At 44.8% G+C, this 24,454-nt stretch overlaps 1 protein-coding gene and 2 long non-coding RNA genes across 4 annotated transcripts in view; 2 read left to right on the forward strand and 1 right to left on the reverse strand.

The window, feature by feature from the left end:
- ramp1 (receptor activity modifying protein 1) overlaps positions 1–24,454 on the reverse strand; it is a 78,631-nt gene that overhangs the window by 52,918 nt on the left and 1,259 nt on the right. The gene's annotated exons all lie outside the window — the stretch shown is intronic.
- LOC146651621 (uncharacterized) lies at positions 13,923–14,627 on the forward strand. Its single transcript, XR_014907979.1, has 3 exons — positions 13,923–14,059; positions 14,133–14,303; positions 14,383–14,627. It is a non-coding gene; the product is annotated as an uncharacterized LOC146651621 (long non-coding RNA).
- LOC146651622 (uncharacterized) lies at positions 19,036–19,604 on the forward strand. Its single transcript, XR_014907978.1, has 3 exons — positions 19,036–19,170; positions 19,244–19,414; positions 19,494–19,604. It is a non-coding gene; the product is annotated as an uncharacterized LOC146651622 (long non-coding RNA).

Below are 24,454 nucleotides of genomic sequence, written 5' to 3' on the forward strand. Positions count from 1 at the left end.
TTGTCTTTGTGATATGAAGGATGGCTGTAAAAACACCGGCGTGTCTGCTCAAGCATGTGGCCGAGTCTGTTTCACAGACAGAGCGAAAGCTGATTATTGGATTTATAGAAGCTGTAATTTCATTGAACTAATATGATACTCCTCTATGCTGCAGAGTCCAGGGCTCTTCTGCATAATGTATAACGGCTCAAGTAAAGTGCTGTCATGTATAACCTACAGTAACTCTATCCTGCTGCCCGATGGCTCTTTGAGTGGGACTTTATTTTACAGCTGATGTCAAATTCTTAGTCTGTTTTCTCCTTTTTCCAACATTAAATGTTCTCCCCCTCCTTGCATCTATCATCCACCTGCAAGGGTTGACTTCAAAATTTATGAGATGCTCAGATTACACCTGTAATCTGTTCGTGCAGGGATGACAGGCTTCAGATTACATGCTTGTGATGTGCTTTATTAAACTTTTAATAGTTCCAGTTGACTTGCACTGACTGGTATATCTGAACACAGCAAGAGATAAATACGGATGATGTTTTTCAGTCAGTCTGTAGGGAAACATCTCTCCATCTGGGAGAAGACTTTTCCAAACATAGTTAAGCCATTACTGGCACATTTTTAAATGCCAGATAGGAGACTAACATCAGCTGTAATAACTTGAAAATGTTGCTATTTGAAGATTTAATATCAGCGTTATCCCTGAGCTCTCATACACTTGCTGCACCTGCTGACGTAGCAACTGAAAAATGTCTGGATTAGGGGTCTCGAGTGGTTGCAGTAGAGTAAATATCAGGTTTGTCAACCATGAAGCCATGTTCATGCTGTGCTTGGGAGCTTTGATTTCTCACTTAGGTTTTACTGCAAGGAAACAAACTGAACAGGTTTGGAAAAGAGTTTCAGTCTAAATACGCTCGCTCACAATTTGAATCCTTCATGTAGAAAAAAATTGCAAGAACATTTCACGTTAATGTTATAAAGTGATGTGAAAAAGTACACTGGCTTAAATTTTAGAGTTTCAAGGGCCCAACCAATATAAGATTTTTAAGACTGATTTAAAAATCTGACACACAAAACCTGAAGTGTTATGTGGAGCTATTTATGAGTCAGAGGTCAAGAGGAACTCACTGACGTTCCCCGACTGTCTTCTTCTTATTGTGCTGTCACGAACTTTAACATTTAAAATGATAACTGAGGCTTGTAAAGTCTCAGATGTAGCTCTTGGGTTTCCCCCTGTTTTTATTACCTGAGCTCTGGTTTAGTACCACCAAAGGACAGTAAAAGAGGGAAAATAATATCCTCGCACTTTATTTTCAAATTCTGAAAAATGAACTCCCTGCAGGAAGAGCTGATAGTCTGGACTCTCCATAGATTAATATGCAGAGCTATCAAATACAAAAACTCCTGCTGCGATGTGAAGAAAAAATCTGTAAAATGAAAAATGCTTTCACTGTGAGCAAAAAGTAAAAAATAATAATGAAAAACAGGATTTAATGGTTTTTAACTGTTAACTGTTGAATGTCCATGTGCTGTGTAAAAAGCATTCATCCTGTTTGTGGGGACCATAAAAATTTTGTTCAAGGTTTTCATGGATATAATGTATAATACCAAAGTAAGCAAAGCTACCCATATGGAAAAGAAATAGTAAAAACTTACATGATTTACTCATGAAAGGGGCCACTTTCTCATTACTGTCATAGATTGTTTTAGTAAGTATCCAAAACATACAAGTTTCATTTATATAATTTTTCAAGGGATCTTATATCTGTTTTAACTCTTGTATGCTTTTCATACAAGTTTCACACAAGATAGATACAAACTTTATAAGATTGATATGTATCTTTTCCATATGGGTAGTGAGATTTAATTACTCTTAGTTAAAAATCAAGAGAATACTGTTAGTGCTGTTTGAATGTAGTCTTTCCAATAAAACAGTCAGAAGCAATGCCCAGTGAATTATTTTAATCATCACTTAATAATGACTCATAAAAGGTTCACATACATTTGTAAATATTTTTTTGGAGAGCAGAAGTACTTGGTACATTTTATTTCTTTATTTCTATTTTGTTTATTGCCAGGAGGAAACATTAGCTCCAACTGTTTCAGTGTTCAGCTGGACACTGTTGTGATAAGAAAGACTTAACTCTTAACCTTTGCTTACTAAAAAAAAAACAAGTAAGTGTTCTTATAATTTGTGGCCTCTGTGAGCTTTTAATCTAATGATTTATAAAGCAGAGTAATAAAAGTCTGTGATAAGACAACTGCTGTTGCAAACCATATGGTTGAAGTCTTCGTAACACGACCTTCACCTCAGTTTTTATTACACTGGACCAATTTACAATTTGCTCTCATCACTTTACCTGCCACCTACACTGCAAACACTGAGAGCTGTAGTCTTCTTAAAAACACACTTCAGGAAATTCTACCAAACTTAGGTGAGTTAAATATTAAATTCAGAGTCAAATAGCTGACGATGTGGCACCAAACAGCACCAACGCAGCTGAGCACAAGGCCAAGGAAGCCGTTTGGTCAAACTAAAGAACGAAGCAAAGCTGACACGAGTTCAGAGCTCGCATTATAAATACAAAGCTTACTCTTTCTGTTCTAACACTATCAACGAACGGTAAAAGAAAAAAAAGAGGGTGTATATGAGACATTCGATCCAGTCACAAATAAGCGGTAACAGGAATACCTATTACCAGTTTAATATTAAGTTAATGCAAAAGCCTGGGATCAAATTTCATCCATATACATACAGTGCATCCAGAACAGGAAGCATATTGAGCATTAAGTGTCAGCAGACTCACTTCACAAAACTAATCATCTAAAATTAAGATGAGAGCTTTGGTGGTAAAGTGTGTGCATGCTAGCTTTCCTTAATTTCATTAATTTGATTGTTCCTGTGTTTACGCAGAGCATGCAAAGATCCTTTTCTGCACAGCGACAGATTAAACGTATAGGTGGTTCAGTGAAGCTGCTCTAAGGTATCAGTAGTCTATTAGGAAATCTTTGGTGAAACATTAACTGAGGAAAAACAACAGCAGAGAGAAGAGCCTAATTTTACGCAATGGCCACTTAATGACATCCAGTCACAAATAAGTTATTCTGATGTAACACATTTGTTTAAGTTTCTACTGAGTTAACGCAAAAGTCTTTGATGAAATGCATCAAGAACTGAAAATACAGTATGAAACTGTGCAAAAATCTTGAGCCACCCATCATTTCTTTCTAGTTTGTTTCCAAGGAGCCAGACTTTCTTCTAATTTAAAAACTATATATTCTCGAGCAACAACTCTCAGGCTTTCTGAAGGTCTTCTTTGGACATTAGCTGCTTTTTACCTTGTTTTCAGTCATGTCCTTGCAAGTGATCAGTGGCAGAAAACGGAACAAAAGGCAGCTAAAATCCAAGGACGAGCTCTGAGTGTCCTTGAAAAAGCCTGGAGAATTATTCCTGAAGAATACTTAGAGAAATTATGAGAAAGCTGCCAAAGAGAGTTCAGGCTGTGCTGAAGAATGAAGGCGGTCGTAGCAAATATTCACGTTCAAGCTCCTTAAAATTGTAACTTGTAAACTGTATTTCCATGCACGTTTCAGTAAATCGCTTCTACCCATTTCCCATTTTCCCAGCAAAGTTTAAAGAAATGACGGGCGTCTGCGCAGCGCTGTACTTTTGTTAAGTGTTAACATCTAAACCATAAGCAGGAAACTGGCATTATTTCCTTTTGGATATGTGCAACGGTCTCAGGCAGAGCTACTTCGGTCGTTGCTGTGCTTTTTTTGGAAGTCGAATTTCCCAGAGGAACACACCCGAGGGATTAATAAAGTTCTATCTTATCTTATCTTATCTTACTTTTGTCTGATAGGATATGTACCGTATAATGTGTGTTTGCACGCCGCCGTTCGATTCCACACTTATGAATGTATTCATGTTGTTGCACCATGTAACAGTTTATGTCAGGATGTTGGCGCTGAATAAATTTGAGAGGTGCAGTACTTTAAGATATTTTATGATCGGTGTAAATTTTTATGAGAATAACTTACACACGCTTCCCGAGAGTCTTAATGTTTATAGTTTAATGGGAAGACACATCCAGTTCCACCAGCAGCATCTATCACTTGGCACATGGTAATATAATTCCAGTCAACATACGGCTCTCTCTCTGAGGTAGTAGGAAACACATCATAACATAAGCATTTCCTGTTTTTAAGGGGGAGAACTCGTTTTTAATATCTTCATTGTACTTATAAGCATTCAAAGGCTGTTAAAGCTGACAGCTCACTGATTTTCTCCAAAGCCACGAGACTGGTATAGTTTCTTTATCCCACTCATGTTACTTCCTTAAATACGCTGTAGCTGCACAACGACCTGTTGGCACATTAACACAACTGAGCACTGAGTGTTTTGCTTCAGGGCGCTGCTCTGTTATAAGGGAGAGCATGGGTAAATATGTAAAAATTGTGTATGTTTCTGTTCTTTGTCTTGTGTACTGTTTGTTTGTATATGTGTCTTTCTTGCTGCTGTTACACCCAAATTTCCCCTTGTGGGACAATTAAAGGACTATTCTATTCTAGTCTAATACACGAACGTGTTCACACGTACGCGAGGTGGACGCTGATCCTTTTGAGTTTTGTGGGTTTGTGGGTGTCAAGCATGACAGCATGAGCTAACACGTGTGTGCATGTGGCACCTACTGCAGCTCATACCAAGGTGCTGAAATACTGGCTCCATGTTGCAAGACAACACAACACAACCGCAGACACACAAAGACACGCATGCACACTCGGACACGCTTCGTTTACTAGCGGCGCCTGAGTGATGCTCATTAGCTGCTGAGGCATAACAGTTAAAACTGGGTTGCTGCTTTGCAAATGCGCAGATGTATATCCAAGACAGGCGTAAACAAACACGCACACAAATCCATAAGTGCACACACACCCGTCATGAACAACTATACAACAGACAAATGTGGAGAGGTAAGAAAGAAGACAGCTTCATGCATTTTTCCCCCTGCGGTGAAAAATTGCATCGTATCTTAATGCTATTTTTTCCCCGGTGTTGGATTTATCCAAAGATGTTCTCCATTTTCACAGCAGTGGGTGTGTTGTTGCACTCATGTCTTCATGATTAATGTCAAAGCAATCACTTTCATGTTCCCCAGAAGTACAAAATTATGCCAAACAAAAGCTGAGCTATGTATGCATGTCTCTGTGTATGTCTTTCACAAAGAAACAAACAAAAAAGCAAGGTGTGAAACCAGTTCCAGCATCTTTGGTGGAGTTTTACCTGAGAGAGAAAAGCACCGTTAGTTTGTGCTTCACTGTATTTATTGTGTGAAATGTGCACATTCAATTCTCTCTGCCATTTTTCATTCATCTCACTGCAGAACACCTAGGACTGATTGCCTTAGAGGATGAGTAAACATTGTCTAATTTTGTTTTTAAGTCTCATTATATAAAAAGAAATTAGCTTTATTGATATTTTTGTTTACAGTTTTGTGAGAACCTTTCTCTAAAATCACTAAGAGGATGGGGTGAGTGCTTTTATTAATTAAGCTCATTTCCATATGGCAAACTCTGAATGACTCTAATAAACTAAAGGCGAAGGATGATGAAGGTAATGTTGTACCTCTGTTACCTGAAGTAAAAATGATATATGAAGCAGGGGGATCGCAGAACAGATGAGCTGTTAAATCAGGTGATCACTGTGGAGCAGCAGGCTATTTGTCCAGATTTACCAGCAGCCGCAGAGCTACAGCGTGGCGTGAGATTAAACTCATCTCACCTCGTCCGAAGGGATGCTGGTTTTATTGAAACTGCGGCTTAGATCTGCCTTGACTTGATCACTCACAGAGAAGAAATTTACACCCTCTGGATTTGGCTTTTTATTACTATAGCTGGTTGATGTGGTCTTGTGTGAAGTAAAGCATAAATGTCTCCCATATATAATCAATATTCATTTCAACACTGTGTAACCGTTACAGTGGCGTAAGGATATTTCTGCATCTTGATTTACTTTCATGTTTAATTCCATTGCATGACAGGCAAATTAGCTGCAATTACATGTCCAAATTCCAAAATGTGCAAAACACGTTGCTCTCATTTGGTCCAATTTGGGATTTTCTGCCCTGACTCGCTCAATTTGACATTAAATCCCCTTCAGTAAATCGGTGAGTTATGCATCACAAACACTAAAGAGGGAAACAGTTTAAAAAAGGGCTCATGGAAGGCGATTCATTTGAGCTCCAGCGTGTAATTCAACCTTAATAGAGTTTTTTTTCCCAGTTGCAACCTTTACGGAAAACCCGACGTAAATTTCTAACGTGGGTTATTTTACATTTTGACCTATGAGAGAGGATTTTCATGGATGAAATGGCTGTAAAAATCTAATCCGCAGCGTTAACTGCAACACTGCAAGGCTGGGAAATCTGAAGCCATTGTCACAAACAGAACTGAGGAATTAAAGGTCACAGATCAAACGATCTGTGCGGAAACCAAACGCCACCAGAAATCCTCACCCCGAAATGCTACATGTATTATTTAAAGCCTATTAAGGTGGAGGAAGACTGGCCAGCAAAGCTCTTCTCAGCAAATGCAAACCCACCTTTTCTATACCTGTATGTGCACCTGCACTGTAAAAATGTACAAAATATAAATGCAATAAACATACAGCATCAAGATTACCACATTACTTCACATCACATTACTTAAAAAAAGTATCAAATTCAAATTCAAATTCAAATTTTATTTGTCACGTACACAGTCATACACAGTACGATATGTAGTGAAATGCTTGGACAACTGCTCGTGACCTAAAGAAAACAAAAAAGGAAAAGGCTATGAATAAGATAGGAAATAAATATGAAAAATTAAAAAGGGTAAATTTAACTAGGAAGGAATAAAATATAAATTAAGGTTAAAAATGAAATAACTGTACAACACAAATTAGAATGAAGGGTAAATTTAACTGGGAAGAATAAGATAAAGATAAATATATAAATTAAAGTTGAAAATAAAATAACTGTACAACAAAATACACAATACACAATATAGAACTATATAAGAATGTATGAAGAAATCTAAATATAAATAAATATATACACAATAACAGCAGCTGTACAAGTATTAACTGGAAATGAAGAATATAGTGACCAGTGTTGTGCAAAAACAATGTCCAGAAAGTCCAGTGTGTGTGTAAGAACCATATGTGTGGGTCAGTACTGTGTGGTGGTGTGATTGAGAGACCGTATCGCCTGCGGGAAGAAGCTCCTCCTCAGTCTCTCTGTGTTGGTCTTCAGGGAGCGGAATCGCTTTCCTGACCTCAACAGAGAGAACAGTCTGTTGTTGGGATGGCTGAGGTCCTTCACGATCTTCCTGGCCTTGGTCCAGCACCGCCTGCTGTAGATTGAGTGCAGGTCAGGGAGCTCGGAGCGGATGGTGCGCTCAGCTGACCGCACAACCCTCTGTAGAGCTCGTCTGTCCTGCATGGTGCTGTTCCCGAACCAGGTTAAGATGTTTCCCGCCAGGATGCTCTCTATGGTGCACGAGTAAAAGTTCCTGAGCACCTTGGAGGGCAGTTGGAAGTCTCTTAAGCGTCTGAGGTGGTAGAGACGCTGTCGGGCCTTTTTCACCACGGTGTTGATGTGACAGGACCATGACAGGTCCTGCGTGATGTGAACTCCGAGGTATTTGAAGCTGTCCACTCTCTCCACTGGGCACTCGTTGATGACGGGGGTCTGGTAGTTCCTCTCCTGCTTAGTGCTGAAGTCCACTATCAGCTCCTTTGTCTTACTGATGTTTAGAAGGAGGTTGTTCCTCTGGCACCAGTTCTCCAGATTCCTAATCTCCTTCACGTAGGCCGTCTCGTTGTTATCAGAGATCAGGCCCACCACGACGGTGTCGTCAGCACACTTGATGATGGTGGTGGAGCTGGTAGTGGCCACACAGTCATATGTGTACAAAGAGTACAGCAGGGGGCTCAGAACACACCCCTGGGGGGCTCCAGTGCTGAGAGTGGTGGAGGCTGAGACATGTCCGCCCATCCTTACTGCCTGTGGTCTGCCAGTTAGGAAGTTGGAGATCCACTGACACATAGATGAGCTGAGTCCCAGATGCTCCAGCTTGGTGGTGAGTGTGGAGGGAATTATGGTATTAAATGCAGAGCTGTAGTCTATGAAGAGCATTTTAACATAATTCCCCCTTCTAGTGTCCAAGTGAGTGAGTGATGTGTGGAGGAGATGAGAGATGGCATCGTCTGTGGAACGATTTGGACGGTAAGCGAACTGTAGTGGGTCCAGTGTGTCTGGTAGTGAAGAAATGATGAAGTCTCTGACCAGGCGTTCAAAGCACTTCATCACTACTGAGGTGAGGGCTACAGGGCGATAGTCATTGAGAGAAGCAGGGTGGGGTTTCTTCGGGACAGGAACAATGATGGACTCTTTGAAGCATGTGGGGATCACCGACTGAGATAAAGAGATGTTGAATATCTCAGTGAACACAGGAGCTAGCTAGCTAGGCAAAATATGCATTTCACTGACACAGATCAGTGTACTGTGTTTTCAAAAATCATTTCTTAGAAAGTAAAGGAGATTATGTTTTTTCCTTATTATCTTTGGTCTTTACTGACATGACATGATTTCGATGTCAGTGGCACATCCACATCCAGTCTGGTCTTCTGCTGCTCTAGCTCATCTGCTTCAAGGTTTGCCAGGTTGTGTGTTCAGAGCGTTACTGTTGCCCTCCTATCAGCCTGGAGCTGTCTGGCTTTTCTCCTCCAACTTCTGGCATCAACAGGATATTTTCACCCACAGAAATGCCACTCACTGGATATCTTGTCTTTCATGGATGATCCTCTGTAAACGCTACAGATGGCTGTGTGGGAAAATCCCAGCTTTTAAAATAGACCAGTTAGTCTGGGACTAACAGCCATCCAGTTCAAAGTCACTTAAATCACCTTTGTTTATTTATTCAGATGCTCTGTTAGTCTTGACCACGTCTACATGACGAAAGGAACTGGGTTGCTGCCATGTGATTGGCTAATTCGATCAGTGGTCAGTGAGTGAACACACAGTTAAATGTATTCACATTTAATAGCTCATATTAAAAATGGGTAAAGTTTCAAATAAATCCACTACATGTGCGAGTTTCCCTGAGAGTCAGTAAGAATTAGAATTAGAATAAATTATTAATCCCAGGGGGAAAAACTTTCAATAATAGTAAGCCGTCTTCAGGCTGCCCTAAACTCTTGCTTTCAGATGTTTTTTATTTCTGCTTTTGGCTCATTATGATGTTCCTAATACCATCATCACAGGCACGCAGCACTGACTGGATCCTATTGTTCATGAACTACTGAAAACTCTGACGTTTGATAAAACAGTTTTATATAGCACCCTTATTAAAAATAAAAACATTATCTGGACTGAAAATAAGAAAATACTGAAAGTAAGTTCTATATGTACTCTGCCATGTGAGATAAAGTTGTAACATTAGCAGCAAACTAATCCTCAGCAGTGATAAGACAAAAGAGTTATGGATTTAGATCAGGGGGTCGTAGGATCATTCAGGAAGGACCGAGCAGCGTGTCTCTGACTGGTTCTGTATCTGATGAGCCATCTGTCAGTGATCTGGAGCCTCAGAAAAAGCTTCACAGCTACCAGAGGTGCTTGTAGTGTTCAAGCACATCTGTCCTGTATTGAACAATTTTAAGATCCTACAGATGTTTTTTTTACAGCTGTCCAAACTGACAGACTAAAGTGCATAGACACGATTTTCTCATGTCCACCGTCTCAGCTTTGTGAGTTCAAGTTTGCTTATTTGCCGATGGAATTGTCTTCAGCCTCACATGAATGCTGGGATAAACAAAAGCACTGTGTATTGGGAAATTTAAGCGGATAATTAAAGTTGTTGTGATTCATTCTGGTCACACAAGAATGTCCAAATCAAACGTGTATTTCAACATAGACCACAGAAAGAGTCAGAGGACTGTCAAACAAAGTTGGACTCCATGGTAAAAGATAATTCTGTGTGAGTGAAGTCCAGCAGAAGATTTTAGTAGAGCTTCTTAACCCCAGAAACCATAAAATGTGCCAGCAGCTCAGCAGTTTTCCTGTAAGAGAGCTCCTGAGCACAAAAAGCATGCACTGCGTGTCCCATCACTCAGCCACTTCTACCTCAGGTCATTACTATAAATACCAATGTGTTACTATTTGACCAGCCTGGTAGGATAAATGTTTGGAGAAATAGCTTTCAGGCTTGTTGGTGGCATTACATGACTGCTACGTCTCAGGCGCTTGATGCCGTGGGCTTGGATCCTGCACACGACCACTTTGACGTATCGTCATGTGAAGCAGAAATGCCGCAGAGGGAAAAAAATCTTCAAAAGAAAGCTGCAGCCTGATTCACTGGCTGAGTGAGCCGCTGCGACAGGCTTACTATGTCACTGCTCTGTGAGGTTAAATGTAATATATGAGAGTGTTGGGCCAGACAAATGGGCAGTGAAACCTGCTCTCTGTTTCTTAGTTCGAGGACTAGAAGAGGAAGAGGAGTTATGTTCACACTTTCTGATTCTTTTTCATAATGGATCGTCTGTCAGCGACACACTCAAACCCCTATGACGCTTCTCAACACAGATTTTAGTCTACAACACCAAATGCAATTAAGCCTTGTAAATGAAACTTGATTAAAAATATAAATGTTAGTTTGAGAAATCAAAGTAATCTAATGCAATGCTCCAAAAACTCTTCTTGTTCACTTTTCAACAGTAATGAATAAATGTTGACTAAAATTGGCTTGAAATTATAAATATGTTCATTTTATAATAATTTGCAGACATCTAACTCTAAATGAATGCGGATGTTGATTTGTGTCAGATGTACAGAAACCTCATTGTTGTCTAATAAACCAGCTAAAACCACATTATTTGTGGATAATATGATATAATAATGTTGTCTGCCAAGAGCTCACAACAGCATATTTTTCCTGACCACAGCGATTTCTACACACGCACTGACATGCACATGATTCATGATGTCCTGCACACGTTGCCCAAAGTTTGTCCACTGTATTGGATAACGACACAAACTAAATGTGTATTCTCAGGCTAGCCTGCAGTGGCTCCTGGAGGTCGACTGCAGAGAAAGTGGTGCACCAAAAACCTCCTTTGGTTGCTAACAGATTTCCACGGTTGGTACAGTCCTCACTTCCACTCAGTTGGCGACCACAGAAATAGTAACCAAAACAATTGCAAGGTTTTTGACAGCCAGTAGGGCAACATGTTTTCCCTAGTGAAAGGTGGGTCACTTATCGACCCATCTGGAGCTTTGACCATCAACCCCCTCAGCTTTTTGCAACTGCTCAGTGAATACTCATTTATCCCTCACAACGGGTGATTGCAAAGACTCCAGTCCAGCCCACTGGATGGTTTTGGAAAATGTGAAGGCGGACATAGATTTGGGGATTTAAAGGTATTTTTATATGTTTTACATCTTCTTCTACTGATTAAGATCTTCTCTATGGCCATTCATACTACACGAAAGTAACAGATAAATAGTTAAATGACGGAAAAGTCTCCTTTTTTTCCCACAATGGGTCAACGGTACAGGATATAGAGAAATCTGGCCAATTAGCTGCCAGAACCTTTCCTGTAATTCTACCCATTAATTTCTTCATTCTGACAGATTTCATTTATTTACCACAGCAGCATTTTTTTTATCATGTAGAAAAACTGACACGTACTGTTGAAATTGGCCTTCTTTTACCTTCTACAGTTCTGACCTCAGCTATATTTTGCTATAGCAAAAGAATAATCAGACAGAAATGCCAACACCTGAACTTTCAAAAATCATTCATCACTGCGTGTCATCGGCCAGCTTTATGGAAATGCAAAACAGAATCGATACCAGCATTCGGTTTGGAGAGTGGGTTCAACAACTGAATTAAATGGACTGTGAATGCTCGCTCACATACACACAAACACAAACAGGCAGCCTATTCATTAGAAAAGCACCCCCGACCAGAAAGATGGCTGCTCTCTTGCATAACCACCGATCCTATAGCTAATTAAGAAGATCTGATCGTTAGTGATCCTTGACACTTTGCACCTCTTCAGATCCCCTCTCGTAAAAACTGTAGGCAAACACGGATCTGTTCCTACTGCTCGCCAATTATGGCAGAGCCTTTAGGCTCACTAATCCTCTCAAACGAGTGTTAAATGGGCTCTCGAAAGAAAAGTTAAAAATAGGCCTTCCATGGGTTAGCACATATTGACTCTGGTACAGTAAACTGCTTTTGCTGCAGCTTTCTGTACTACAAGGAGATTTGAAAAGCTAAATACTGGAAACACTCATATGGAGTGCATAAGAGGGGCCTTGGGCTATTATCTGTGTTTCCCATTGTGAGTAGAGCAGGGCGATATGACCAAAAATATTTATCACGATATACATTTGAAAATTTGCGATAATGATATAACTGACGATATAATTGACACTAGACAAAACACTTTACAACTCCACAACTTTATTAGTGCAAAGAAAACCCATCAATGTATTTTCACTTAAACAAGCAACTGTTTTTTATGTGCATTAAAGTTATATAAAAATGTAACAGTGCAAATGCAAATTCCTTGCTGACAGTTTAACCAAAAGGCATTTCCAGTGGAAAGTGGCCGACATATCCTCAGCATAACCATGTATAATATCCACAAAACTTAAAAAGAGGTTATACACACACAATACGGTAATATTATGTTGAAGCACAGTACGTATCACTCCGCGAGGCTCCTGCCTACGATAGCCGTAATGCTCCGACAATCCATCAAGCGGTGCGGCTTCGTAGCTTAGCAAAGTCATACTAAAACATTTGACAGATTTTCCAGCGCCGTGTACATAAAATCGTTTCGAGGTCAGTAAACACAACCAGAATTCATACATAAGGCACACGGGATTATAAGGGGCACTGACGATTTTTCCAAAAAACACGGTAATAACGACGGCCTGCTAGTATGCTCTACCAAAAATAGTGCTTTGTTTTGTATCTGACGGACGAAAGCTAAACCAGTTCCACAAAACTGAAGTTGTAACATTTTTACAAACCAATTCTGGTTCATCTTTTTCATTCAACGATCCGCTTTCGTCCTTCTCATTCTGCGTCACCGCCATGCTTTTTCCACCATGTGCATATGAAAACAAAGGCACTGTGCATGCGCGTTTTACCCATATTCTATCGCGATATTTCATTTTCTTGTCGTTGCCGAACATTATACCGGTATTACCGTGAACAGTATGATATGGCCCAGCCCTAATTGTGAGCTTTGCTCGCTTGAAGACATCCCACTGAAGCGTGAGGCAGAGTTATTTAATCAGAAAGAGGATATCTTAACTTTCCTTATAAATAGAGAAGCCGCAGAAGGAGATGAACTCACACAGATGAAGAAGTGCACGAGGGAAGTTATCTAGTATTACGCATGATTATTAGATAACCGTATGAAAAACAGCTCCATCAAACAGGGCATGGCTACTTTTGTTGGCTGTCTTTGGCTCATTCACCATCTATCTAATTAGCTGAGGTCCAGTGGGCGGGCTTGTTGCACAGGATGCACACAGACACACACCAAACGCACACTTTACAAAACAGACACAATTCTAAATCAGCGCGATTAAAACTTTCACAGCCGGGCCACACCTACCTCGCTTATCTCTTTCTGTCTCGTTAAAGCGATTCGAGCTCTTGCTCGCCTCCCCCGCTATCTGCTGCTCTATGAAGCTTCTTAAAAATGCTCCCTTGAGTCCTTCATATTAGAAATACGCACCCTGTCCAAGCAGAACGGAGACAGAAAAGCTTTTGCACAATCTATCCAGATATTTGATAGCTCAGCTGAGGAGCGAGGCGAAAACCTGACAGAAATATTATCATTTGTCATGGTCTGGTTGGGCACCTGCAGGTCTCAGACAGCGGCTCCTCCTCCTTTAGGCGGAGTCCGGTTGCCCCTCCCTGGCTGACCACCTGTGAGCAATCGTGCCAGCGGTATATCAGACCTGCGCTCTCAACCACTCATCGCCTGAGTATCTGCTATTCCCATGTTAGTTCAGTGGAGCATCCTAAACCTTGTCTTAACGCCGTGTGATGACTGACCTGTCTTTTCTTGTCCTCAGCGATAGCACCCGGAGTGGAGATCTTGTTCCCCTCGCTCCCGTCCTCCTGGACCTGGGCCGCCAGCTGCTTACACAACGTGGCCTGCCGGCCCACCGCTCACCTGCCTGCCTCCCCACGCCTCGACCGCTTCCGGGTTTTCCGCTCCACCTGTCCCCTCCATCTGAAACCAAGTAAGGCAATTCAATTCAACTGCGGAGGATTATTGGTTGTCTGCTGGATCCCTCTGATCGTGATCTCCTCTTGTTCCAGTGCCCCCGGCCCCTACCTAGTCCTGTTTCTACCTCCCCGCTGTCCCCGCTGTTCAGCCGTCTCCTAGAGGTGTCTAGGTCGCCCTCATTATCACCGACGAATCCTACGCGCCACTAGTGTGGTGGCGTCGCTTTGTGTTTCACCTTTGTTTACCTGTGGGCGGAAATAAATCATTTGTTTTCTGTCACCTCGCTTCCGGGTTGGTTTCTGCGCCTGTGTCCATCCCTGTTCCCTCGTGCCGTTGAGCCGTGACAGTATACTCAGGCCAGTTATATGGACACAGCGGACCCAGCCCGCGTAGCGATCAGTAAGCAGGGGGCTATTATCGGTAGCCACGAACAGACGCTGCAGTACCTACTGGCTCAAGTGCACACACTCACAGACGAGCAGGCTAAAATGCAATCCGACATTCAGTCCCTTCAACCCTCGGCGGAGTCGGAACCCGCCGCCGGTAGCTCAGCGCTGCCCGCCCCGACCGCGCCGTTGCCTCAGCCCGCGGCGGATCCCGAGCCCCAGCGGGGTCACCTGTTTCGCGACGCGGCCTCCCCGGAGCCGGAGCCGTATGCGGGTGACCCAGGGGCCTGTAGCGGTTTTCTGTTACAGTGCGAGCTGGCGTTCGGACGTTCGCCCCGCTCTTTCGTTTCGGACACGGTTCGAGTTTCTTATATAATCGGGAAACTGCGCGACCGAGCCCTGAATTGGGCCGAGGCTTACCTGAGCACACACCTGTTGCCGTCCTGTAGCTACGATGCTTTTCTCGGCGAATTCAAAAGGACTTTTGCCCACCCCGTCTCGGTGGGCAGTGCGGTTCGCCGGCTGTTAAATCTCCGCCAGGGCCGCCGTAGCATCGCGGACTACTTGATCGACTTCCGCACCGCCGCAGCGGCAGTCGGCTGGCCCGATAAAGCCCTTCAGGGAGTCTACTCGCAGTCGCTTAACGAGGACATGAAGGATCAGCTAGCGTCCCGTGACGAACCGGTTACCTTCGAGGAGTTAGCCACGCTCTCGCTTCGCATTGACAACAGACTGCGGGAGCGAGAGCGGGAGAGGAACTCCAGTACCCGTCGGCCAGTGCGGCGTGCGTCACCTGTTTACATTCCCCCGTCGCCGCTTCCGGTTCAGCCATCAGCCCCAGTCGCTGGGGAGAGGGCTGACCCGGAACCGGAACCCATGCAGCTCGGGCGATCCCGGTTGTCTCCGCAAGAGAGAGAGAGACGTCGCCGCGCTCGTTCGTGTTTTTACTGCGGTTCCGCGGAGCATTTCATTGCCGCCTGTCCGGAGAAGGGAAAAGGGGACGCCCGCCGGTAAGTCCGGGGATACGGGTGGGCGGTACCTATAGTGATTCTAAGCCCCGCTTCCTGTTGCCGGTTACACTCTTGCTCGGCTCCGCAACCCACACGTCCCGGGCGTTAATCGATTCGGGCGCTGAGCAGAGTCTCATTGATATGAAACTAGCCAAGCAACTGAATATTCCCCTGTTCGAGTTGGAGTCTAGCCTCCCAGTTAAAGCACTGGATAACCAAGTTTTCTCCCACATCACTCACCGTACCGCTCCTGTTACTGTAGTCGCCTCAGGCAACCATAGGGAAAGGCTCCCCTTCCTGACGTTCCATTCCTCCAGCATCCCCATCGTCCTTGGTTTCACCTGGCTAAAGCTACATAACCCACATCTGGATTGGACTGGGCAAAAAGTAATAAGTTGGAGCCCGTTTTGCCATGCCAATTGTCTCGTCTCAGCCCCGCCGTCAGCCGTTGCCGAGCCCGCACGTGACGCGAGTGCTGCCGTGGACCTTTCTGTCGTACCGTCAGTGTACCACGATTTGAGGGAGGTGTTTAACAAGGACAAAGCCCAAGCACTGCCCCCGCACAGGCCATATGACTGTTCCATTACGTTGTTACCGGGCTCCCCCCTACCCACGAGCCGCCTTTACAATCTGTCTCATCCTGAGAAGGCAGCCATGGAAAAGTACATAAAGGACTCCCTGGCGGCCGGCATCATCAGACCCTCCTCTTCGCCTGTCGGGGCCGGATTCTTCTTTGTCGGTAAGAAGGACGGCTCGCTCCGTCCCTGTATTGATTACAGGAGGCTTAATGACATAACAGTAAAAAACAAATACCCATTGCCGCTGATCAGTTCCGCCTTTGAGCCGCTTCACGGTGCCACCATTTTTACCAAGTTAGACCTCAGGAATGCATATCACCTCGTCAGAATCAGGAAGGGCGACGAGTGGAAAACCGCTTTTAACACTCACTTGGGGCACTTCGAATATTTAGTGATGCCCTTCGGTCTCACGAACGCCCCGGCGGTCTTTCAAAACCTGGTGAACGATGTCCTGCGAGATTTCCTGGACCGCTTCGTCTTCGTTTATCTCGACGATATTCTGATTTTTTCCAAAGACGTGGTGGAACATCGGGCGCACGTCAGAGCCGTGCTGCAGCGGTTGCTGGAAAACAAATTGTACGTCAAGGCGGAGAAATGCGTGTTCCACTCACCTTCCGTCTCCTTCCTGGGCTACGTCCTCGCGGGGGGGCAGGTGAAGACTGACCCGGCTAAGGTTACGGCAGTCGTGCAGTGGCCCGTACCTGCGTCCCGGCGGCATCTGCAGCGCTTCTTGGGCTTCGCAAACTTCTACCGGCGCTTCGTCAGGAACTACAGCCAGGTAGCAGCGCCGCTGACCCGGCTGACGTCACCGAAGCTCCCTTTTATTTGGAGCCAGGAGGCCGGAGCAGCGTTTACCAAGTTAAAGGCACTGTTTACCTCGGCGCCGGTTTTGGTTCACCCCGACCCCGGGAGACCGTTTATTCTCGAGGTGGATGCATCTGACATCGGGGTGGGGGCGGTGTTATCCCAGCGCTCCGGCACGGCGTCCAAGCTCCATCCGTGCGCCTTTTTCTCCCGTCGTTTATCACCTGCTGAGCGGAATTACGACGTGGGGGATAGGGAACTGTTGGCTGTGAAGCTGGCCTTGGAGGAGTGGCGGCACTATCTCGAGGGGGCGGAGCACCCATTCATAGTGTGGACAGATCACAAGAACTTGACGTACATTCGTGCAGCCAAGAGACTGAACTCACGTCAGGCACGCTGGTCCATGTTTTTCAGTCGCTTTAACTTTTCAATCTCTTACCGCCCAGGGTCCCGCAACGTGAAACCGGATGCCCTTTCCCGGCAGTTTGACGCCGCGGGGGAGTCGTCCGCCGTGCCCACCATCCTCCCTGCGAGCGTCAAGGTTGGTTCCCTCACGTGGGAGGTGGAGGAGGACATCCGTCGGGCACTGGAGACCGAGCCGGACCCCGGCACAGGGCCCCCTGACCGCCGCTTTGTCCCTAAGGCGGCCCGCTCCAAAGTGATCGACTGGGTCCACAAGGGGAGATTCTCCTGCCATCCAGGAGGCGCGCGGACGAGTGCCCTTATTAAAAGGTATTTCTGGTGGGGGTCTATTGATAAAGATGTCAAGGAGTATGTGGCCGCCTGCTGTGTTTGTGCTAGGGGCAAATCTAACACGCAACGCCCGGCTGGGTTGCTGCAGCCTCTCTCTATTCCACGGCGCCCCTGGTCGCATATTTCTTTGGATTTCGTTACTGGTCTACCTGTTTCTTCTGGCAAGACCGCGATCCTCACTGTGGTCGACAGGTTTTCCAAAGCAGCTCACTTTGTCGCCCTCGAGAGACTCCCCACATCCACTGAAACCGCTAATCTGCTAGTCGACCATGTGTTTAGGCTGCACGGGATACCCTCGGAGGTCGTCTCAGACAGGGGACCGCAATTTACATCGCAGGTCTGGAGGGCGTTCTGTACATCCCTGGGAGCGAAGCCATGTTTGAGCTCTGGACACCACCCTCAGACTAATGGTCAGACTGAACGCCTCAACCAGGAATTGGAGGCCACTCTCCGCTGCGTCGCTGCCTCCAACCCGGCTTCCTGGTCATCGTTATTGCCGTGGGCGGAGTACGCACACAACTCCCTCACCTCGTCAGCGACGGGTCTCTCGCCTTTTGAGGCCTCTCTCGGCTACCAGCCACCCCTTTTTCCGGAGCGCGAGACCGACCTTGAGGTCCCCTCCGTCCAGCACCATCTGCAACGCTGCCGACGGGTGTGGTCGCGCACCCGCCGGGCCTTGGGCCTGTCCGTCGCCCGCCAGCGCCGCTACGCGGATCGCCGCCGCAAGGCGGCACCTGCCTACGCCCGGGGACAGAAGGTGTGGCTATCCGCAAGAGACATTCCCCTCAGGACGGACTCCCGCAAGTTGGCCCCACGCTTCATCGGTCCTTTTGAGGTGGAGCGGGTGGTTGGCCGCTCCGCGGTCAGGCTAAAGTTGCCCTCCTCGTTACGGGTCCACCCGACCTTCCACGTCTCCCAAGTCAAGCCGGTTGTGGTGAGTCCGTTGTGCCCGCCTCCTGCTGCCCCGCCGCCCGCCCGGCTCATCGGTGGGCATCCTGCCTTCACGGTCCGCCGCATCCTGGATGTACGCCGCCGGGGGAGGGGCAGGCAGTTCCTGGTCGACTGGGAGGGGTACGGGCCGGAGGAGAGGTCCTGGGTTCCCCGGTCCCGGATTCTCGACCCCGCCTTGCTTTCGGCATTCTACAGAGGCCGGTCGCCGAGAGGCGACCCTTGGGGGGGGGTGGTGTCATGGTCTGGTTGGGCACCTGCAGGTCTCAGACAGCGGCTCCTCCTCCTTTAGGCGGAGTCCGGTTGCCCCTCCCTGGCTGACCACCTGTGAGCAATCGTGCCAGCGGTATATCAGACCTGCGCTCTCAACCACTCATCGCCTGAGTATCTGCTATTCCCATGTTAGTTCAGTGGAGCATCCTAAACCTTGTCTTAACGCCGTGTGATGACTGACCTGTCTTTTCTTGTCCTCAGCGATAGCACCCGGAGTGGAGATCTTGTTCCCCTCGCTCCCGTCCTCCTGGACCTGGGCCGCCAGCTGCTTACACAACGTGGCCTGCCGGCCCACCGCTCACCTGCCTGCCTCCCCACGCCTCGACCGCTTCCGGGTTTTCCGCTCCACCTGTCCCCTCCATCTGAAACCAAGTAAGGCAATTCAATTCAACTGCGGAGGATTATTGGTTGTCTGCTGGATCCCTCTGATCGTGATCTCCTCTTGTTCCAGTGCCCCCGGCCCCTACCTAGTCCTGTTTCTACCTCCCCGCTGTCCCCGCTGTTCAGCCGTCTCCTAGAGGTGTCTAGGTCGCCCTCATTATCACCGACGAATCCTACGCGCCACTAGTGTGGTGGCGTCGCTTTGTGTTTCACCTTTGTTTACCTGTGGGCGGAAATAAATCATTTGTTTTCTGTCACCTCGCTTCCGGGTTGGTTTCTGCGCCTGTGTCCATCCCTGTTCCCTCGTGCCGTTGAGCCGTGACAATCATTATTGTCTCTGGTGGCAGCATCACAGACTGCTGAAAAGGTGTCTGGAGCAGTCGGGTCGAACTTGTGCTCTTTCTGTCTCTCACCCCCTTGTGTTCCCTTGTGTTCACACTCTTGCATCAAAAAAGATCCGTGCCTGCTGGGGCTCGTGGATGTCAGCCAACCGAACACAACATCTCACTGGACGGATAAACCTTTCCACACTGATGAAGCAAACTGCTTATCTGCTGAAGAAAAAGGCAGAATTTCATCATCTAAAAATTCTGCTTTCTCCTTCAGGTGGTGGGATAAACATTTGCTGAAATCATACTAAAGAAAATGGTTTCTTGTCAAAAGAATTTACATCTTTTTTAAATACTAAAGATTTTCATATCAGGACTTAATAAAAAACCATCTGGTTCTGTAAGAGGTTACCGTGTCATTTATTTATTTGGGAAAAACTGAGCCAATATGTGTGGAAAACTAAGTGCACCCTTACTGCTTCTGTAGGAATTAAGAGGGTGAGTACAGCCAGGTGCTCCTCCTGACATGCACTTGATTCGTTGATCATCAACAAGTGTGAGCATCAGAGGTTTTGGGTAGTTTGCTGGTCTGGAGCATTCAGGTGTGCGTAAACACAATCCCAAGAAAGAAACACATCAGCAATGACCTTACAGAAGCAATTGTTGCTGCCCATCAATCTGGAAGGGCTAAAAGGCCATTTCCAAACAATTTGAAGTCCATTATCCTGCAGTGAGAAAGATTATTCATGAGTGGAAAACATTCACAACAGTCATCAGTCTACCCAGAAGTGGACGTCCCAGCAAACCGACACCAAGGTCAGACCATGCAAAGCTCAGAGAAACTGTATAAAACACGAAACACATCTCAGACTCCACAGGTTACAGCGAGCATGCTAAATGTTAAAGTTCAAAAACAGCACAATTTAAAAAAATAACAAGTATGACTCATGTGGAAGTTTTGCCAGGAAAGAGCCTCATCTTTCTAAAAAAACATGACAGGGCGGCTCGGACCATCACGCACAGCAGCACATATCAGCACAAACACTTCATACCAGCTGTCGGGTTTAAGTGAAGACTGATAACTTGGCTGGACGTTGCTATTGGCCAATATTGGCTCTGTTGACCGATATGGGCCAATCGCCAAGCAACGATGCATTTGGAAATGTCAGCTGTTGACGATTCTGTTGTTCACGTCAGCGTAGAAAGAAGATTTCTTTATTTTCTTGGCACGAGACAAGAAATAGTTATAAAAAAACATGATACACAAACAGAAACGATATCAGTGTCTGCATCTGCTATAGGCCAAATTCATACTTAAAACAATGGTAAATGGACTGATTCTTATCGAGCGTTTTTCTACTTGAAAGAGTACTCGAAGCGCTTAATACAACATGCCGCATTCACTTTTTTATGATTTTAAGTGCTTACTAACTTTCATACTTGGATGCATGCATTGGAGAACTTAGGGTTAATATCTTGCCCAAGGATATTTGGCATGCAGAGCTGGGGGGATGGAACCACCAGCCTTCCAGTAGATGACCTGCTCTACCTCCTGAGCTACAGCCACCCCACTAGCTTTTCAGTACTATCAATTACTATCAGTAAAATTGCATAATTAGCATATCCGTCTTATTAATTTTGCTTAATGACTGGACAGTATGTGGCAGCACAGTGGTTATTGCTGGTTATTGCAGTTAACGTGTCATTTATTTATTGCTAAATTGCTCACAGGTGCAAATGGATGTCTGTGTCTATATGTTAGCGCTGCCTGCCTGGTATAGATGGACTGGTCCATCCCCAGCATCACTTTTAAACAGTCTTTGCAGATTTAAAAACAAAATATGCAAACTATCAAAACAAAGAGCAGATGCACACATTTGAAATTGTTCGCAGCGTTTAGCAATCATGATGAGCCACAAATGTTCCACAAGATTTAAGCGAGTTGTTATCCAACCACAAACAATTGTCGTGTTCCCTTCATCATTTTTACGAGGTAATAAATTAGTGTTGAGTTCATATCTATTTCAGCTTCTGTGTCGCAGTTTCATTTTATCTTCCTCTGTTTTTACAACCATTTTAGTGAAAAAAAAAAGCTTTATTATGGTTCCCAGGACTGTTTATGTTGTGTGTCCTTGGCGTTCCCACGTATGCTTGTTGCCTGGACACAATAACACCAATAAACTGTGTAAACAAGTAACTGCACGGAAAGAGACAGCCATTATTTTTGGCTAACTCGTGCTGCTAAAGTCTCATAGCAGCTTCGGCTTGGGACCGCTCTGTGGCCAGCAGGAGAAACGGTTGCAATGGCCAGCAAGATGAATCTGAAAGACCAGTTGATTCTGAATAAAGCCTCCAAAATGAAATTCATTAAAACTGGCTTCTCCTCTATTATAATTATATTTAACTTTGGATGAAGAGTCGATTAAAAACTCGCCCGAGACCCAGATTTATGAGAGCAGCTCCCACAATCTTGGTTACGGGGACCTGACAGGCGGCGTTCTTTGATCCAATCTGAGCTTCATACTTCAGTTTGTGTAAACTGTGTCAACCATTTTGATTGTTTATAAAATATTCAGTGAATATGGCCAAATTGTCAGAGACGTTTTCCCCCCTGAGTCATTCTATAAAGTGTTTACCTTTTGTCATTTCACATTTCACTGTGACTGAGTTGCTTCTGTGTGCAAAATGTTTGAAAGGATTCAAATCAAATCCTGAGCCGTCAGATGAAAGACGATCACGTCAGAGAGAGAAGATTAAAGCTTCTCTCTATGTGCCAGGCCCTTTTTGAACGAGTGACAGACTCCTTCCCCTTCATCCATTCTGCACTCTTTGGTGAAAGAAAACTAGCATGGAAAATTAAAAGAAATAAATGCTTCTGTCATGGCACAAATGACTGTGGCGAGTTCCACAGCAGGGTTTGTTTTGATTTGCCATTTCCAAGTGTTCTGTTAGATATTAACAAAAGTGAGTTTTGGGAGGAAAACTTTCGAAATTCCCATTTTAGACAGAAATGTTGTGGAGCAGTAATGTGGCAGTTCAGCGGTACTGCGATGATTCATAACTTTCTCTTTCTGTAAATATAAAACACCTACACAGAGCATTAGTTACAGGAAACAAAAGACAAAGAGTAGAGGAAGCTTGCCTGAATGCTGCTGTTAGACTGTCACAGTCTGAGCGTGCATACATTTGCCACATATTTCCAGTGCGTATTTCAGCTGTGCAGATGTTCATTTTCTTTTTCCACTGACAAGCTCATAGCTTCAAAACACCCGAGGAAGGGACAGCGACCACAGTGTCAAATATTTAGTTCAGGGTTAGCAGACAGGTTTCATATTACAGTTCAGCTAAGGGTGAAGCATTCAGTGGTTAGCATTATGTCTCAGACTATGTCAGCTGAATCTGATGATAAGTCTAAAATTACGAGTGCCGTGAACATGTGAGTGCTCTCAGCGAGAAAGAGGGAGAATGAAGTTAGGGGGAAAAGTGATCCATATACAGAATGAGATGCCCATAATCTTTCTGCCTCTAACAGGACTCTGCTTATTGTTATTTTGCTCTTGATGGGCATATCTCGTCTTTGCACGTCCCACTTTTCCTTCATGTCTTAATTCTGCTGCACATGATCGCCCTTAAACCCCATTCTGAACCTCACCAGGCCTTCTTCAGACCATTTCTGAGAATTGCTAGCACCAACACTTGTGTCATACCTCGCCAGCTGTTCACTAATTCTTTGTCACACAACTGTTTGTTAAGCTTTTCCGGTCCTGTAAAAAACTGAGTCCAACTCCACGAATGTCTGTCTGCAAAGACTGTTTAAAATATACGTGCACAGTCGTCCCACCTGTTTGAAGAATATCACCTCTCAACTGTATCGTACAACAACCTGTTCTCCACTCGGCTTGGACGTGTGGCCTTTCAGATCAAATATAAACACTTTTAAAAACCCATCTTAGGCACTAGTTTTGACAAACATAGTGGCACTTACCGAGAGCCTAACCAGAGGTTTTCTGGTTAGGCTCTCGGTGGCTGTCTTTGCTAAGATTATTTAAGTTTCCAAAGCGAGCCGCTTCACCAAGCAACAGGTTTGTACCAACAACTTTAAAGAGCTGCAAACGCGATGACCAAGCACAACATTAAAACCTGGCGACAGGTGAAATTAATAACATCGATCATCCTGTCACAATCTCATCTGCAGGGAAACCTTGGGTCCTGCCATTCACGTGCACGTTAATTTGATACCATCAGCCACCTAAACATTGTTGGGAAGCCAAAAGCAATGGTTTTAATTAAGAAAGTAAAATAAATTGTGCCCGCTACAGAGGCAGATGGTGTCACAGTGGTTTAGAGAAATACACTGAGTGGAACACAGTAATAGAACAGTGTCGTTCCTTCGTTATGAGCACGCTGTGACACCTAAAAGTGGGATTCACTGTTGTGTTCGAGTCAGATTTGCAGCTTTGCATTCTCTGCTGTGTTGGCCAGTGTTTTGTTTTATGCAAATATCATGTGTGTGTTGTTGTGTGTTTAAAGGAAAGAGCAGAGCGTCGTGTCCTGCCTGAGCTCATCTTGGTTTTAGTTGATAAGCATCCAAACAAACAGTCACCACAATTAAAAAGATAACTTGTGAGATTTGTTGTGTAGAGAATACACTTTTATTCAGTGCATTATTGAGATAAAAAAAAATTTTTTTACAAATTATTAT

Source organism: Rhamphochromis longiceps, linkage group LG16, assembly GCF_057381845.1.
Source record: "Rhamphochromis longiceps isolate RC_006_pf linkage group LG16, R_longiceps_female_GT1.1, whole genome shotgun sequence".
NCBI classification, from domain to species: domain Eukaryota; kingdom Metazoa; phylum Chordata; class Actinopteri; order Cichliformes; family Cichlidae; genus Rhamphochromis; species Rhamphochromis longiceps.